An 18,336-nucleotide genomic window follows, 5' to 3' on the forward strand; every position below is an offset into this window, starting at 1 on the left:
CATCTGCTTAAGCCTGGCAGGCCAGTTCGGGTATCATGTCTCTGGTGGCCCATAAAAGTAACTGAGTCTTATTATCAATGAGAGTTTGAGGAAACAGATCAGAAACGCTTGCACAGTGCACCTGAACTCAGATTTTATTTGCCTTTTATATTTCTAGTTTAATGTCTTGGCTCCATGACCTAAACTTTATTTTTGTTTGCAGGATATGATAGTGAATTTATGAACACACATGCACATGTATGCACACACACACACAAGCACATACACACACAGTCTTACAGATTTTATCAAATCCCTTCCACTTAAAAAAATAACAATGAATTATAAACTATTTCAGGTATACAAAGAGGTACAAAGAATTATATAGTACACATCTACATGCATCTACATGCCTCACTTTCCTTTTTGCCTTTTCCATGTAATTGTGGATTTAGCCAAACTTTCCCTGGCATTTAAAGCAGGCATTTCACTTAGAAACTGCAGATTCGCTTGCTCTATTATTTTTAGCAAGGATTTTACACTATAGCTTAAAAGCTCCACTGAAACCTGCGTTGCCTTTCCTAAAGAGGGAAATGTATTTGAGAAATTCAGAATAGTGATTTAAAACTTAATGTGAACTTGGAGGTCAATGAATAAATAGGGTTATCTCCATACTTAGTATACATTCGTCTACCCAGTGGGTCTATTAATGCCTCTACTCTGGTTTGAATAACAATTGATGCTTTAAAATGGGATTCCAAAACATTCTGGCATAAAACAACCGTTTTATTATGATCAGAGCACAGTGGGCACAGTTTATCTCTGTTCTACGAGATCTGGAACCTTAGCTGAAAAGATACATTGGCAGTTGGTGATTCAAATGCTGGGCACTGGAGTTACTTTAAGATGAACTCATCACATGTTCAGTGGTTGAGGCCAGCTGGGACTACTGACCAGACCTCTTACATGTGGCTGCTCCATGTGGCTTGGGCTCCCTCCCAGCATGGCTGTTCCTAGGAATCAAGTTTCCTACAGGGTGGTTTAGGGTTCTAGAGCTAATGATTTAGTAAACAAGGTAGAAGCTGTACCCCCTATCAGATTCAACCTAGCCTTGGAAGTCATCTCTGCCACATTTTATTAGTTATAAGTGACTCACAAGGTACGAGAAGAAGTGGCAAATAATTCACAGCATTTTTATTTTTTATTTTGAGCCCGGGTCTCACTGTCACCCAGGCTGGAGTACAGTGGCATGATCACGGCTCATTGCAACTGTGACCTCCCAGACTCAAGTGATTCTCCCACTTCAGCCTCCCGAGTAGCTGGGACAACAAGTGCATGCCACCACACCTGGCTATTTTTATTTTATTTTATTTTGTTTTATATTTGTAGAGACAGGGTATCCCCCTGTGTTTCCCAGGCTGGTCTCAAAGTCCTAAGCTGAAGAAATCCTCCTGTCTTGGCTTCCCAAAGTGCTGAGATTATAGGCAGGAGCCACCATACCCAGCCACAGCCTTTTTTTTTTTTTTTAAACAACAACAATCCTAAATGATCTCTCTGCAACTTCTCCTTTAAACAACTTCCAGCATACCCACACAAGCCACCAAAGGACAGAGAACACAGCCCTTCTAGCTACTTACCCTTAAGTATGGCACACTTTAGCCTCCCTCGCCCAATATTGGATTATCCCCATTGCTAACCTAAATCTTACTTGGCTGTGCACATTGACTAGTCCATTTGGATTGTTGACTCCAAGTCTAAGCTCTCTCTTGGCTCTAACTAGAGTCTGCTCCTGAAAACAGCCCCTTTGATGAGATCTTCCCTCACTGGTTCTCCCAGTTCCAGTCAATAGCTAGCCCTTAAGGTTAAGGGCGTGAGGATTCAGTATAGTGCTTTGGAAATTAAAGGAAGAAAAAAGATTCAGACCTTGCAAACACTTCTGAAAGCCTTATTAGCATAGATTTAAGTTACGCTTCTCATTAAAAGAAATACGAAGTCTCTAGATTATATCTGGCCAAATGTTTCCATTTTACTAACAAACATTAAGTATGAAATCAATGAAACCCATGAAGGAGAAAACTCAGGGGTTACATGAGGCAACAAATTTGTAAATTGTACATCAAATTTGTAAATTGAAAAACCATTTTTCTTTCAAATTATTTTCTGAGTTCACTTGAAACCAAAATATTTAGAACACCCAATCATTTCTAAATGACAGGCTTGGGGATTTTACTGGAGTTAAAACATTGTGTTTACCATTTATCACTTATGGTGTATTTGTTTTTCAGAAAAATAAATCAGCCTAGAATCAAATGTTTACATTTATTCTTCAGACATCCCAGCTGAACTATCACCAATGTCTGCACTGTAGTGTGGAATTAAATATTTTCTGTTTATCTTGTCTCTCTACACATAAAATTTTTATTCTTTTCACGGGCCTGACATTAACAAGGGTATTGGTCTTGGGATAAGAAATGAGAATCTACCTAGATCCTATCCAGAAAATCTGCTTTATAATTCCCTAAAGCTATAATTACATGCAACCTGGATTCTCAAAATAAAACATGATTGAATTCAAATGACATCTACATGAAACCCAATAACCAGATTACATTTGTTTTAATGTTCTTAATGTGGTCAAAAGCAGCCTATGGATTTATCATAAATTAGGAGAGCTTTTGAGGGAAATTCTGAAAAATGGCAAGTCCTCACGTATGGATTGACCATGGAGCAATTTGCCTGCTGTGCTTCAGAAAGAGGGGCCAGCTCTGTGAGGTGCTGTCAAAATGACTGAAAACCACCCACTGGCAATTTCTACTTCGCTGTGTGAAAACCAGCATTGTTAGGGATTGTCACTGCCGATAAGAGAGGAAAATTGCCTTTGCAGTTGATGATTGTGGTTAACAGGTCAGGGAGGCTTCACATACTGGATCTTGGAAAATTCACAGGGATATAAAGATGCCAAGTGACAGGAGGAGGCTGGGGCAACCTGTGACAAAGGAGAACACAGCCACTTCTTCTATAGCAAGTCCGTATACAACACTTACTATGCTTGAAATGCCCTTTCACAAAAGCACGTTTCAGTCAAAAGAATAATGCTCTGATTTCTAAAAGCACCAAATGTCAATTTTCAAGGAACCACGGCTCTTTTCCTTTGATTAGATCAGAAAAAATTATATGTATCTGTAAAATTTAAGAATCCTTTTACAAAAGAAAATAATCCATAATTATTTTTGGTTTTTCATATTTTCTCATTTTTGTTTATGTGACTAAATGTTGATAAAAAGGTTACAATCAGAATGGATATAATAATTTGTAATTCTTGGTTTAACAATGTAGTCCAGATATTTACTCTGCTTTTTTAATACTGTTATTGTTAGTGAATTTGTAATAGCTTGTCTATCTGAGCTATCTGATACAGATATTTATAAAACTTATGATTATTTCTACTTGTGGATACTAAAATCTAAAATATGGCCATTGTTCATAACATTTTACCATTATGGATAATAGTTAATGCAGTTTTTTTCTTAGCCCAAAGAATTTCAATGAAAATTGAGAAAAACCACTCTGCTGCTTAAGTTGTTGTTTAAGGAGTTAGAGACACAAGGACAGAATATTTAATAGCAATAAATTAAAATAGGACGGTTCACTATAAAAAAAACCATGGGTAGTTAACAGTATAATACTTAAGATGCATTTCTTAAGGAAAATTAGACACTTGCGAATTCAGTTGGAATTTTCAAATAATAAAAAATAAACTTTTTAAGAAAAATTAAAAGAAAGATAAGAAACAAATTTAGACAAAGACACAAGAATAGTAGAAATGATAAATATTGGCTGGGTGCAGTGGCTCACACCTGCAATCCCAGCACTTTGAGAAGCCGAGGCAGGTAGATTGCTTGAGGTCAGGAGTTCGAGACCAGCCTGACCAACATGGTGAAACCGCATCTCCATTGAAAACACAAAAATTAGCTGGGTGTGGCGGCGGCCACCTATAATCCCATGTTCTAGGGAGGCTGAGGCGGGAGGATCGCCTGAACCCAGGAGCTAGAGGTTGTAGTGAGCTGAGATTGGGCCACTGCACTCCAACCTGGAATACAGAGCAAGACTCTGTCAAAAGAAAGAAAGGAAAGGAAGGGAAGGAAAGGAAGGAAAGGAAGGAAGGAAGGGAGGGAGTGAGGGAGGGAGGGGAGGAAAGGAGGAAAGGGAATCATAATGACATCCCTAAAAACCTTAATAAAGTAGACTGTTGATAAAATAATAAGCAAGTAGAGAAAAATAACAAATGAGCCATGTAAAACTGAGGAAGGGTAAAAAAAAAAGCAATATATTACTTTTAATGCCATTGAAATGACATTAAAACAATACATTACATTTTAAGACAAAAAAAAAACCGCAATTACTTTTGTACCAACCTAATGATTACAAATACTATGTTAATAAATGATATTAAATTTGAAAACAGCAGTGAATAATATGTCCAATTACAGATCCATAAATTCAAATATTCATGAAGGAAGTAAAGATTCTAAGCAGACATATAACCAATATAAATAAATAAGTAAATACAATGACAAAGATACTGGAGTTTTCTCCTTTAGGAAAAAACAGTATCTCATTCTTAAATTGTTTCAGACATCCAATGAAAAAATAAACCACTTGTTACATAAATAAATTGATGGCAAAAATAAGATCCGATGATAAAACTCTTTTTGTAAGGCACATGTTACTGATTCCTAAAGTTGGAGAAGATGCTATGAAAATTTAAACCTATAATAACTGCAAACTGCTCAATTTATATTAATTGGTCAAAGGCGATATCAGGATTGTGTATACACTATGATTTCAATCATGTAAGGAAACCACTGCACGTTACAAACAATGAAACTAGGAAGAAAATAATGTCAGAATATTCAGAGTGGTTCATGCTGGATTTAAGTGAAATGCTTCATTTCTGATTATTCTTTGAAGGCTTCCCTATTGCCTCTTTAAATTGATAGGGAGAAGAAGGGGACTCTCAGAAGGTGAATTATGTCCCCCACAAAAATTTGTATGTTGAAGTTCTAACTCCCAGTACCTCAGAGTGTGACTATGTTTGGAAATAGAGTTTTTAAAGAGGAATTAAGGAAAAATTACGTCATTAGTGTGAGCCCTAATTAATATGACTGATGTCTTTTTAAGAAGAGAAAATGTGAAAAGGAGATGTGAAGACACAAAAAGAAGACAGCCACGTACTAGCCAAGAAGAGAAGCCAGGAGTAGATCCTTCCTTCACAGCTCTCAGAAGGAACCTACCTGGCTGACATACTTCAGTCTTGAACTTTAAGCCTCCAGAATCATAAGAAAATAATTTTGTTGCTGTTGTTTAAGCCACCCAATCTGTGATACTTTAAAGCAGTCTTCACAAATGAACAAAGGGTTCTCTCTTTTCTTCCTTCCTTCCTTCCTTCCTTCCTTCCTTCCTTCCTTCTTTATCCCTCTTCCTTCCTTCCTTCCTCTTTTCCTTCCTCCTTTTTCTCTCTCTCCTTCCTCCCCTCCTCTCCCCTCCCCTCCCCTCCCTTCCCTTCCCTCTCTCCCTTCCTTCCTCCTTTTTCTCCCTCCTCCTCCCCTTCCTCCCCTCCTGCCTTCCTCCCTTCCTTCCGTCCTCCTTTTTCTCCCTCCTTCCTCCCCTCCCCTCCCCACCCTCCCTCTCTCCCTCCCTTCCTTCCTTCTTTTTCTCCTTCGCTTTCTCCCTTCCTCCCCTTCCTCTCTCCCTCCCTCCCTTCCTCCTTTTTTCCTTAGTAATCTCATTGGAGAACTTGAAAGCAACTTAAAAAGTGTGTATTACTTCTACAGAAAAATTTTCATTACACTTCTTGTCCATACCCCTGGGGGCAGTGATTTGAATTACTGAGAACTATATTAGTGATGTTATACTTGGTATTTGGAACCAACACCTCCAACCAAAGGAAAGCCACTGGGATAGATACCTATAAGTCAATTCTGTTTAGTGGCTTTGAGGTTTTCTCATCAAGTAATAAAGACGGGAAGAATGGATGGGTGTCTTTGTGCCAAGAATAGTGTCAGTGGGAATGGAAAAGGAAAGGTCATTACCTCTGCATAGAAGTTCCATCTGATCAAAGTTGCATTACTCAGTGATGTCAGGTTTTTATAGCTGTTCTTTTATAGTTATAAAAATATCTCTACTTTAGATATTCCTGAAGGAAAAAATAATGCAGTTATTGCCAGGCTGAAACCCTAAAGCACAAAGCATCTTTATCCCCATTGAATCAATTGCCTTTATAATTCAAGTCTTGGTAACACAAATATTTTTTTAAAATACTATAATGGAAAGAAAATTTGGTTATGCATAGAAAGAGAACCCTACAAGGATCAAGTAGGCAATTCATATCCTGTAGCATTTTCAGTCCCATCAGGAGACCAGGCAGGTGACTTTCATACTAGATGCACTGATGTAAACTTCACTTCCACAAAGAAATATGCTGTCTGCCACCATCCCTTCAAGTCTACCTTTTTATTTTCCCATTTTTCATAAGGGAATATTTGCAGAGAAATACTTCTCTACTGTAAAGAAAAATGCCACTGTGAGCAGCTGCCAATGGCGCTGACCATGACCTTTATTGAGTTGAGGGTGGTCGAGACTTCAGGTGGCTGAAACTTCTGGGACCTGGCAAGCATGTGCTCTGTCCAAAGAGGCATAGCCACCTGGCCACGGCTGACTTTGCAGGATATTCATCAATAGTTAAAAAATGAGATAATATTTTTGATGGCTATGTGAATTCTCCAAGTTTGATAAATGTTGGCTAAAAAATGTTTAAAGTACCCTATCTACCAAATTTACCTATTCATGAGTGGGATGCAACCATGGCTAGTGGAATAAACGAAGTTCTGATCTAGAAGTCAGAAAAATGAAATCCTAGCTTTGCGTTTTGCTGTTCTGTGGCCTGGGGCATTATGCTTGGCTCTCAGTTTCAGCGCTTGCAAATTTTATGGGGCTTTTTTTTTTTTTTTTAACACAAAGCTTCCAGTAGAGGTTCTGGTATATACCAGGTCTTTAATAAATGTTAATGCACCTACAAAAATCTATTGTCATAAGATGATCTATTAGTTAGACAATGCAGGTAAAGCAATGGACGAAATTCAGTACCCATTCTGAACAAAGAACTTATGTTAAATACGAGACTATTTCATCATAGGGTTACTACTTACTCCCAAAGCAGTTTAAAACTCATGAAAGATGCTTTCTTGAAAGGTCATTTAATATTTTCCACTGTAACCTATATCTCATTCTTAGTTAACCTACCTAAGTTCTAAGACAGAAAAGACTTGAGAAGACTTCCACGCCCCCTTTCTTTGTGGAATCACCATGGTGGCTGGGACCCTGTACGTGTATCCTGAAAACTGGAGGGCCTTCAAGGCCCCCATCGCTGCTCGGTACAGCGGGGCTCAGGTCCGCGTGCTCCCCGCACCACTCCACTTCCACTTTGGCCAAACCAACCACACCCCTGAATTTCTCCGCAAATTTCCTGTCAGCAAGATTCCAGCATTTGAGGGTGACGGTGGATTCTGTGTGTTTGACAGCAATGCCATTGCCTACTATGTGAGCAATGAGGAGCTGTGGGGAAGTACTCCAGAGGCAGCAGCCCAGGTGGTGCAGTGGGTGGGCTTTGCTGATAGCGACATAGTACCCCCAGCCGGTACCTGGGTGTTCCCCACCTAGGGCATCATGCACCACAACAAACAGGCCACTGAGAATGCAAAGGAGGAAGCAAGGCGAATTCTGGGGCTGCTGGATGCTCACTTGAAGACGAGGACTTTTTTGGTGGGCGAACGAGTGACATTGGCTGACATCACAGTTGTCTGCGCTTTGTTGTGGCTTTATAAACAGGTCCTAGAGCCTTCTTTCTGCCAGGCCTTTCCCAATACCAACCGCTGGTTCCTCACCTGCATTAACCAGCCCCAGTTCCGGGCTGTCTTGGGGGAAGTGAAACTGTGAGAAGATGGCCCAGTTTGATGCTAAAAACTTTGCAGAGACCCAACCTAAAAGGGACACACCACGGAAAGAGAAGAGTTCGCGGGAAGAGAAGCAGAAGCCCCAGGGTGAGCAGAAGGAGGAGAAAAAGGCAGCTGCCCCAGCTCCTGAGGAGGAGATGGATGAATGTGAGCAGGCGCTGGCTGCTGAGTCCAAGGCCAAAGACCCCTTTGCTCACCTGCCCAAGAGTACCTTTGTGTTGGATGAATTTAAGCGCAAGTACTCCAATGAGGACACACTCTCTGTGGCACTGCCATATTTCTGGGAGCATTTTGATAAGGACTGCTGGTCCCTGTGGTACTCAGAGTATCACTTCCCTGAAGAACTCACTCAGACCTTCATGAGCTGCAATCTCATCACTGTAATGTTCCAGTGACTGGACAAGCTGAGGAAGAATGCCTTCGCCAGTGACATCCTCTTTGGAACCAACAATAGCAGCTCCATTTATGGAGTCTGGGTCTTCCGAGGCCAGGAGCTTGCCTTTCCGCTGAGTCCAGATTGGCAGGTGGACTAGGAGTCATACACATGGCAGAAACTGGATCCTGGCAGCGAGGAAGCCCAGACGCTGGTTCGAGAGTACTTCTCCTGGGAGGGGGCCTCCAGCATGTGGGCAAAGCCTTCAATCAGGGTAAGATCTTCAAGTGAACATCTTTTGCCATCGCCTTGCTGCCTGCACCTGCCCTTCAGGGAGATGGGGGTCATTAAAGGAAACTGAACATTGAAAAAAAAAAAAAAAGGCTACATGCTTTCCCTAAGATCCCACGGCTCACTGTGGGACACAGGCAGAATTAGATCTCAGTCTTTGTCCACAAGATAAGTGGGCAAAGATATTTCTTTTTTTTTTTTTTTTGAGACGGAGTTTCACTCATGTTACCCAGGCTGGAATGCAATGGCGCGATCTCGGCTCACCACAACCTCCGCCTCCTGGGTTCAGGCAATTCTCCTGCCTCAGCCTCCTGAGTAGCTGGGATTACAGGCACGCACCACCATGCCCAGCTAATTTTTTATATTTTTAGTAGAGACGGGGTTTCACCATGTTGACCAGGATGGTCTCGATCTCTTGACCTCGTGATCCACCCGCCTCAGCCTCCCAAAGTGCTGGGATTACAGGCTTGAGGCACCGCGCCCAGCTGGGCAATGATATTTCTAACACAACATTATAAAATGTCTTCCTCGAGTGCTTAATTCCTTCAATTATTCCAGGATGATCTGGTGATACCTGGTGACTTACTATGGCTTCCAAAATGCCTCACGGAACTCAACAGGTGGACGTCTCTTATCTTTGGATTCAAGGCAGAAATGAAATGCCCAAGATGCAAAGGGGACTTGAAATGCAGGAGAGTTCAAGAAGGTATTTGCCAGTTTCCAGTGTGTAAATACTCCCATTATGGCCAATTTCGAGCTACAGCTCTGATGTCAACCAGACTGCCAATTTTTTTTGAAAATTTAGTAATCAGCTCTTTCATGCCACTTGAAGTAGGCTCCAGTGCACCAGCTCTGCCTGTCTTCATTTCTGCGAATTACCCCCTGAAGTCCTGCCTTTGATGATCACTTGCTTGGAATAATACTGTCGTTTTTGTTGTTGCTTTTTCAATTTATTTTCAATTGCTTCAAATTATTTTTCCCAGTACCACTCAAATGCAAGTAATTTGCTTCTTGGCTGTGGTATGGGTGTAAATTCTGCCATATGAAAGAAGAGATGTCTTATGGGGATACTCTTTCAAGTATGTCTCCTCTTGCTCTTTCTGGCATAATGCCTGATGGAAGGGAACAGCCCCTAAACAGAGACTGGGAAATATGGTAATATTTTGACTTGTAAATGTTTGTGAATGTTTCTCTCTGTCAGGATTGAACCAATAAAATGTCCTAAGATTCTTCTAGCCAAGAAGCTGTTGTATTACTTTAGGATACAAAAGAATCGCCAAACACCACGATGACTAAAATGGGGGAATAGAGGAGAGAAGGTGACACTAACAATAAGAACAAAACCAAGGTGTCATATTTTTCTGGTCTTTTGGATCACAAAGCACTTATGCACACATTCTCAGAGTTCTGGATATTGCATTTTAAGAGGACATTCATAAGTGGGAAAACATCCAGAGGAGACCACTTACAATAAGAAATACTTACACTGCAGGATTGTTTACAATGGGCCATGCACTCTACCAGTGGTTTTACCTGTTCGATCTTATTTAATCTTTTCATCTCTCCCATGATTTTATAGAGGAGGAAAACCATAATCAGAGATTATGATTAGCAATTTGTCTTCTGTCACATGTTTGGTGAATAATGAAGCTGATATTTAAAACCAAGGAGTCTGATTCCAAAAGTTGTTCTCTTAACCACTAGATATTATTCAAACCATGTTTTACCTGAAGTAGAGACTAGCCAGTGACACGCTAAATGTTTCAAGTTCTCGAAAGCCTCTCATTCTTGAAGAATTACATCTGTGAGTGTCCCCAGAAGAAGCAACTAAAACCAGAGTGTAGAAAATGCAAAAAGGCTGATGTAGAGACAAAATAGGTTCATCTTTCTTTAGCAGAAACCTGAAATGGAAGGAACTATCTTGGGAAACCATGATTTTCTCATCATTAAGGGACGCCCAAAGGCTGAACTATAGGTTTGGGGTACTTCTAGGAAGAATATGGATGAAGAAGTATATTTTGGATTAGATAACCTCCCTGTGCTGTCTATTGCAGTAGCCACTATCCACGTGTAGCTCTTTAAATTCAATTAACACCGAGCAAAAATTAAAATTCAGCTCCTCAGCCATAGTAGTCATGCTTCATGTGTTGAATGGCCATCTATGACTAGTGACTATCAAGTTGGACATGTTGGGTAGACATGTCGGGTGTGCAGTTGTATAGAACATTTCCAATATTGCAGGAGGTCCAATGGCGAGTGTAGTTCTAAACTATAAAATCTGCCTTTTAGAATTCTCCGTGATTTTGAGAAAAGCAGGATGACTAATAATTTTGGTTTCGTGAATGAGAAAATTGAGGGTGGGAACTCTTCTCCTAGCCTAAGTGTTAACACAGCATGACCCTCTGATGCCTACACACACCTTGCTCCCCACTACCAAACACCTGTGTCCGCTGCTGTAGCCGCTGGGCTGTAGATATGTAGGCAGACTCCCTTCATCATTTCCAGCGCTTCCCTTTTGTGGCCAAAGGAGAACTTGGTAATGTGCTGTTTGTTGTGTAGATAATTATCAGTTATTCCTGATTCCACTTTCATTTGCCCACAGAGCGTTTCCGGAGATCTTTGAAAGCAACTGGGCCACAACGCGCTGTGAGCAAAGAGAGGAATTATAGTGGCTGGGAGGAAAATAAATTGTGATGTCAGCTTGATTACAGTGTTAGTTACTGCTCAGTCAAAACTTTGTGACAAAGAGCCTTTCCACAGGAAATTCACTTACAGATAGCATCTACCATCTAGCACAGCACCTCCTGCTGACCACCTCGGCAGCAAAGGGAGTGCTGTGGGAGTACCTATGGTCAGCTTGGCATTGGCATCAGGGCAGATCCCTGTGGAAGATGCAAGCCTTGCCAGATTTCCTCAATCCAGCAGAATTGAAATTTATTCATCTCAACATTCAGGTAACTGATTTAAGAGGAAAAGCATTAAAGACCTGAGGTACCTGCTCAATAAATCCACACTAATCTATTATTGACTAGCTGACTTTCTAGTGGGTTCTAACCTTTATTTATAGTGTCTTAACAGTAAGTAAATCAGAAATAGTCTGTGTGGGTTGGTGTATGTTTTAATTTTGGGTAACTTTCAAGAACAAAACACTTGTGGTGCCTTCTGTGTGCCAAATAATAAGTTAGGTATTTCTATAATACTTTATCCCACTGAATTTGCATATCAACAACACAAGTTAGGTATTATCATCATCCTGATTTTATAAATGAGGAGACTTTCAAGAAAAAACACTTGTGGTGCCTTCTGTGTGCCAAATAATAAGCTAGGTATTTCTACAATACTTTATCCCACTTAATTTGCATATCAACAACACAAGTGAGTTTTATCAGCATCCTGATTTTATAAATGAGGAGACTGTGGAGTAATAAGCAGTCTATCTGGACGTTAACCCCAAGTCTTCATATTCGAACTCCAGGGCTGTTTCTACTAATATAGTTACCTACCGTTTGGATGAACGTTGGCATAAGATTTTGATTTGAATATCCTCTTCCTGGACTCCCAGGATATCTCACTGTATCTCATCAATGTCTCACTAACTTATTGCTTCCCTACGCCCCCAGATAATGTCATCAGTAACAATTTTACTCAAATGCTACCAATATGCACATTGGTCATTCTTTCTTTTTGTTTGCATAGGCACTTCCCCTACCTAAAAATATCTCCTCCCTTCCCTCATAACTCTGTATTAATCCCTGACTTTCAGGATCATTTTAGTAATATTGTCACTTCAAGAAAGCCACCTGGGTCTGGGTGGGGTGGCGCATGCTTGTAGTCCCAGCACTTGGGAGGCCAAAGCAGGTGGAACACCTGAGGTCAGGAGTTTGAAACCAGCCTGGCAACATGGTGAAACCCTGTCTCTACTAAAATACAAAAATTAGCTGGGTGTGGTGGTGCATGCCTGAAAGCCAAGCTACTTGGGAGGCTGAGGCAGGAGAATGGCTTGAACCCAGGAGGCAGAAGTTGCAGTGAGCCGAAATTGCACCGCTGCACTCTGGCCTGGACAACAGAATAAGACTCCATCTCAGAAAAAAAAGAAAGCAAGCCAAAGCCACCTGGAGAAGGCTGACAATCATTGAGTTATGCAGGGCCCATGAATGGACCAACTTTCCCTTTAAAATTTACTTACTACTGTATCATTAATTAGTTTTCATGGCCCAGGTGTTTTAATGCGTGCGCCTTGCATACTTCAATTGTGTATCTCTTTTGAGGAAGAAAGCTATCATTCATTTCTGGTACTTCTTTCCTATAGTATGCCCACATTTTTTATCAGAAGAACATCCAGTATTCTAATTTAGAATCAGAGATCAAGTTGTCTAAATGGGTTGGTTCTTTTTTTTGATTTGAACTCTAAGGCTTTTTTATCCTGCTGTTTATTTTTAGCCACCTGTCTATTTTAGTGCCCTCACATGGTTATGAATTAAAATTCATACTGCTTATTATATTAAATGTCTCTTTCTTTGATATTCATAGTGATTCTTGGCCACTAAGAGACATGTCAAGTCAATAACTTGGATGTATACATGATATCAACTACCATTTATTCCTGCCTTCTGAATTATTTTCAGAGACAAAGAGTAATTGGGGGTTCCCTGAAAGGCAGTAATCACCACAAGCCATTATAATAGTTTATTGAATTTGATGAGTATTATTATTTTGACCTCATATCTCATTTATCTTTCAAAGAGCTGTTGTACCTCATAATATTTACTAAATAGCTAGAATTGACTGTCATTTAGTGTATGGAGACCATGGAGGTGTCAAGGAATGACTTGAATCTGGATATAATTCTTTCTGGACATAATTAATAGTAACACCTGAGATATCCTGAAGAGTAAGGAAGAATCCACTTTGAGCTAGAGAAACTTAAGCAGTTGAAGATTATCCTTTTAAGTCATGAGGAGTTTTAAAATTTCAATTCATTTTTAAAATAACCTTTCTATTTTCTGCCTAAGGAAATAGGGTGGCTGATAAGAAAATTTAAAATGTATCCTTGCCTCCTGAGCGAAGGTAATTGTGATGAACAGTAAGGAAGGCCCACACAGGCAAGATATGTATAGTTCTAAAGATCCTGGGCTTTGGAGTCAAGCAGACCTGGATTTAAATCCTCGTTTTATTATTTACGATGCTTCAGGATGCAAGTGATGTCAAATCCCCAACTAAAGTGCCTTACACAGCAAAGAAATTATTATTTCACAGCAAGAGGTTGGGAGGTGGGGTGGTTTCAGGGGCGGTCCATTTTTTCACATCAGGAAGTCATCACAGACCCAGATTTTTTCTTGTTTCTTTGCCATCCTGATGCTTTGAATTTGTCCTCAGGCTTTGGACAGCATAGAAATGATGTGAATCATAGCCAGCTACAGCAACATCCAGTAAAAGGAGGGATCGTCTCTTCTTTGGGTTTCTTTTGGAGAGGGACACACAACCTTTTCAAGAAACTCCAGAGCAGCCATCTGCTTCTGTCTCTTCATTTAGAATCGGGTGGCAAGCATACCTCTAAATCAATCACTGGCAGGGGCCTGGGGGGATCAAAATTGCTTTAGGGCAATCAGGATTCAGCCCCTGGGACTGAGGCACATGGCACCACAGAGGAGTAGGGGAAAGAAGGGGCTGTAACAAGAGGAAGGAAGGGACCAGTAATCAAGAAACCGTAGCTCACTAGCTGCAAGACCTTGGGAGCATTCATTAACATCTTTCAGTTTTAATTTCTAAATCGGAAACCTGGAAATAATACCTACATTATATCTCATAGAAGTGTGATAATTAGATAAAGTGACCTTTTCTCAGTGCCTGCCATGTAGAAAGGCTGGTAGAGCATTTTGTTTCATGGAACTCCAGACTCTGCTTCCCTGTTAATGCTGCTTCTGTCTGCTCTTTTATTTTTTTTTAATTTTAAATTCTGGGGTATATATGCAGAACGTGCAGGTTTGTTACATAGGTATACACATGCCGTGGTGGTGATTTGCTGCATCCATCCCCCGGTCATCTACAATAGGTATTTCTCCTAATGCTATCCCTCCTCAATCCCTCCACTCCCTGCTATCCCTCCCCTAGCCCCCCACCCCCTTACAGGCCCATTGTATGATGTTCCTCTCCCTGTATCCGTGTGTTTTCATTGTTCAACACCCACTTATGAGTGAGAGCATGTGGTGTTTGATTTTCTGTTCTTGTGTCAGCTTGCTGAAAATGGTGGTTGCCAGCTTCATCCATGTCCCTGAAAAGGACACAAACTCATACTTATTATGGCTGCATAGTATTCCATGATGTATATGTGCCACATTTTCTTTATATAGTCTAGCATTGATGGGCATATTTGGGTTGTTTCCAAGTCTTTGCTATTGTGAACAGTGCCAAAATTAACATACATGTGCATGTGTCTTTATAATAAAATGATTTATAATCCTTTGTGTATATACCCAGTAAAGGGATTGCTGAGTCAAATGATATTTCTGGTTCTAGGTCCTTTAGGAATCATCATAGTATCTTCCACAATGGTTGAACTAATTTACACTCCCACCAACAGTGTAAAAGTGTTCCTATTTCTCCACATCCTCTCCAGCATCTGTTGTCTCCTGATTTTTTAATGATCGCCATTCTAACTGGCATGAGATGGTATCTCATTGTGGTTTTGATTTGCATTTCTCTAATGACCAGTGATGGTGACCTTTTTTTCATTTGCTTGTTGGCTGCATAAATGTCTTCTTTTGAAAAGTGTCTGTTCATATCCTTCGCCCACTTTTTGATGGGGTTGTGAGGAAACCTGCTGTTCAGTCATTGGTTTTTGGTGCTATCAGTGAATTTTCTTCTGGCACATTCTTTCTAGTTTTTTTTTTTTTTTTCAGTTTGGATTATCTCTCTCTCATTTTTCTTTTCTGTCTTGTCTTCATTTGTTTTTCTTTCTCTTTGTCCAACTCGATCTCTACTGTGCCTTTCTTACCTCTAAGCATTATAATGTGTGTGTGTGTGTGTGTGTGTGTGTGTGTGTGTGTGTGTATGTGTGTTTAGAATACATCCATGGTTCATAAGGGAGAGAACTTCTTCTACTTACCCAACACTTTCAAACTCTGGAGAAACCCTGCACTTATTTGAAGACAATCAGAACATTTTCTCTCTAGATGCCTGTGTAGTTATGTGTTTAATACTACCTTTGTAATCAGAATTGGTTGACTGAGATAAATGGAATAAGCAGGAGGAACATTCAACAAAGATTTCATGTTCAAGTCATTATGCAAAGTGCTGGGACAAAGGTGAGGCACAGAAGAAGCAAAAGAAATCTGGAGGAATGGTGGGTTTGTATAAAGAAATAGAATAGTGAGCAATAAGATAGAAAATGCCGTGTGACAACATAATTAGTGACCTTTGAGTGCTATGACAGAAAGTCAGAACTTTATATTCTTAGCATGGGGCAAGGGACAGGGTAAGACCATGAAATATTTTCATTAGAGATGAAATATGAAGAAAACATTCTTACAGAACCTAACCTGGCAGTGGAATAATAGAACAATTGGTAAGTATACAAAGTACTTCATGCCAGTTAGGATAATTTAAGTCAGGTTAGTTAGTTTGAAAAGACAAACAACCTTCAAACTCTCATGACTTAAACAAGCAGGCAAATACTTATTTCTCACTCATCTGACCTGTTTGTTTCCAGGAAGCAGGGAACTCTGTTCTTTATGTTTACACAGGGATCCAGCCTGGTGGATAGTGCCACCACCGTAAATGGTGACGATTACCATGACAAAGGGAAGGAAAGCTCTGGAGGGTATCACACCACCAATTAAATGCTTTGGCATGAAGCGACATACAGTGGCGTGGTGGGGCCCGCTTATGCCTGCTCACAAGAGCCAATTGTGTGATCTCTTCCCAACGCCACATCCAAGCCTGTCATGTTGATAGTTCTAAAACAGCCAGGATTGGAATATTTGCACTACAGAAACTGGCAAGCACTACAAATCATGATTCCTTCTCCCTCCCACTCCTCCCCACCACAAGAGATACCCCGTAGTTAAACTTTTACTAACATGCCTCTGAATTCACTTCACATTCACTCAGGACTCATTGGCCAGAACTAGGCATGTAGCTCAACCCCAATACAAAGGAATCAAGAAGTTCAATCCCACTATTGCCTCATAGGGAAAGAGCCACAGATATTTAGCAAACACAGGATATTGCCAGAGCCCAGGTGTTTATTCATTTATAAATTCATTCAACATTCACATCTAGAATACTTCAGACTTTAACCTGGGAGCAATTTAAAAAAAAGAGAAGCAGAAAAGTTTTAAGCATGGATGGATGGCAGGTATCAACTTCTTGCCTCTCAACTCCTAATCTACCCTCCATTGTCCTGCTTGAGATACTGGAAATGGATCCTGTAAACATTTCTCTTTTGCTAGCAAAGGCTGCAGTTCAGACACTGCAGAAGGAAAGAACTTCTTCCTGGTTCCAGTGTGATTTCTCTGGTTCCTGATCCTATAGAGCTCTTCTGGCATGAGAGATGCTGGTATCAGTGGTGCTCATGTCCAGGAAGTTTCAGAGGCACCCTGAAGGGTAGCTTCCTTGGCAAGTTCCATGGACACCTGAGTCAGTTTCCCAGCATGAACGGCAGCAGCGCCCTCTACAGGTAGGTTCCTGGTGGCTCTTCGGTGAGGCCTGTGATGCTGCAGCTTCCCGATGAGTTCCACAGCATCCCCCAGGGGCAGCTTCCTGGCAGGTTTTTCTAGCACATGAATATAGATGGTTTCCTGTCTGCCAGTCTCAACCTGGCAGTACCAGAACAGGAGACTTCCAGCTTGCCAGCCTCACCCCATAGCTCTCTGCCTGCTAACCTCCACCTCCCAACTGTGGAACAGTTCTGGTTAAGGCCACTTTATGACCACAAGGAATGTGGCACACAAGAGAATGAATCACCACCATGGAGATGAATGGAGAGCAGATAAATGATGTCTTCATGGGTGAATGAGCTCTCAGTTCACTAGAAGGTGAAGGAAATGTCTAGATAAATTGAAAGTGAGGTGATATTGTTGATAATGGAGTGACAGCAGCCAGGATTCAACAGGATGGGGATTGGAGTGAGCCTAGCGAGACCAAGTCATGCTAGTGCAGGGTCAGACCCTGTCTTTATTTAAAATGTTGATATTTTGCTCGTTTTGAATTGTTTTACATTAATTTTTATTTTTTAATACATAGTACACGAAAATAGTATCTATCTTGATTACCAGATTTTTGGGGACCTACATACATTTTGCACAGTTCTCTCACCCTTGTCCTGGCTCTCGCTCAGTTTCAGAGGGTCTGAGAGAGTTTGGGAACAAGTAGGGTGGGAGGCAGGCAGAGTAGGCTGCCAGATCACAGGCTAGAAAATGCAGAACATGGGGAAGATATGTTCTGCATGTGAGGCTAAGTAGTGATGGCAGTCAGAATGCTTTTACATGTGGATGTTAAGGACAGAGCAAGAGAAAATGGATAGAACAGAGTGTGTATATGGTGACTTTTTATATTGGTGATAGAACTGGTTGGGGGTAATTAAAGACCCTCTTCATGAGGAATACATGGTAATATATATGCAGTAGGAAAACTAAGGACTTAAAAGGAATTACAAGGACTAAATAACCGGACCTGGCAATT

At 40.7% G+C, this 18,336-nt stretch overlaps 1 pseudogene across 1 annotated transcript; it reads left to right on the forward strand.

Annotated features, from left to right (window-relative positions):
* Positions 1-7,319: 7,319 nt before the first annotated feature.
* Positions 7,320-8,746, forward strand: LOC116533154 (annotated as a pseudogene). The gene has a single exon (XR_004261115.1). The product of XR_004261115.1 is annotated as an elongation factor 1-gamma-like (transcript).
* The last annotated feature ends 9,590 nt before the right edge of the window (positions 8,747-18,336 follow it).

Source organism: Sapajus apella, unplaced genomic scaffold (genome assembly GCF_009761245.1).
Source record: "Sapajus apella isolate SASKATOON/1434 unplaced genomic scaffold, GSC_monkey_1.0 scaffold80, whole genome shotgun sequence".
Taxonomy (NCBI): domain Eukaryota; kingdom Metazoa; phylum Chordata; class Mammalia; order Primates; family Cebidae; genus Sapajus; species Sapajus apella.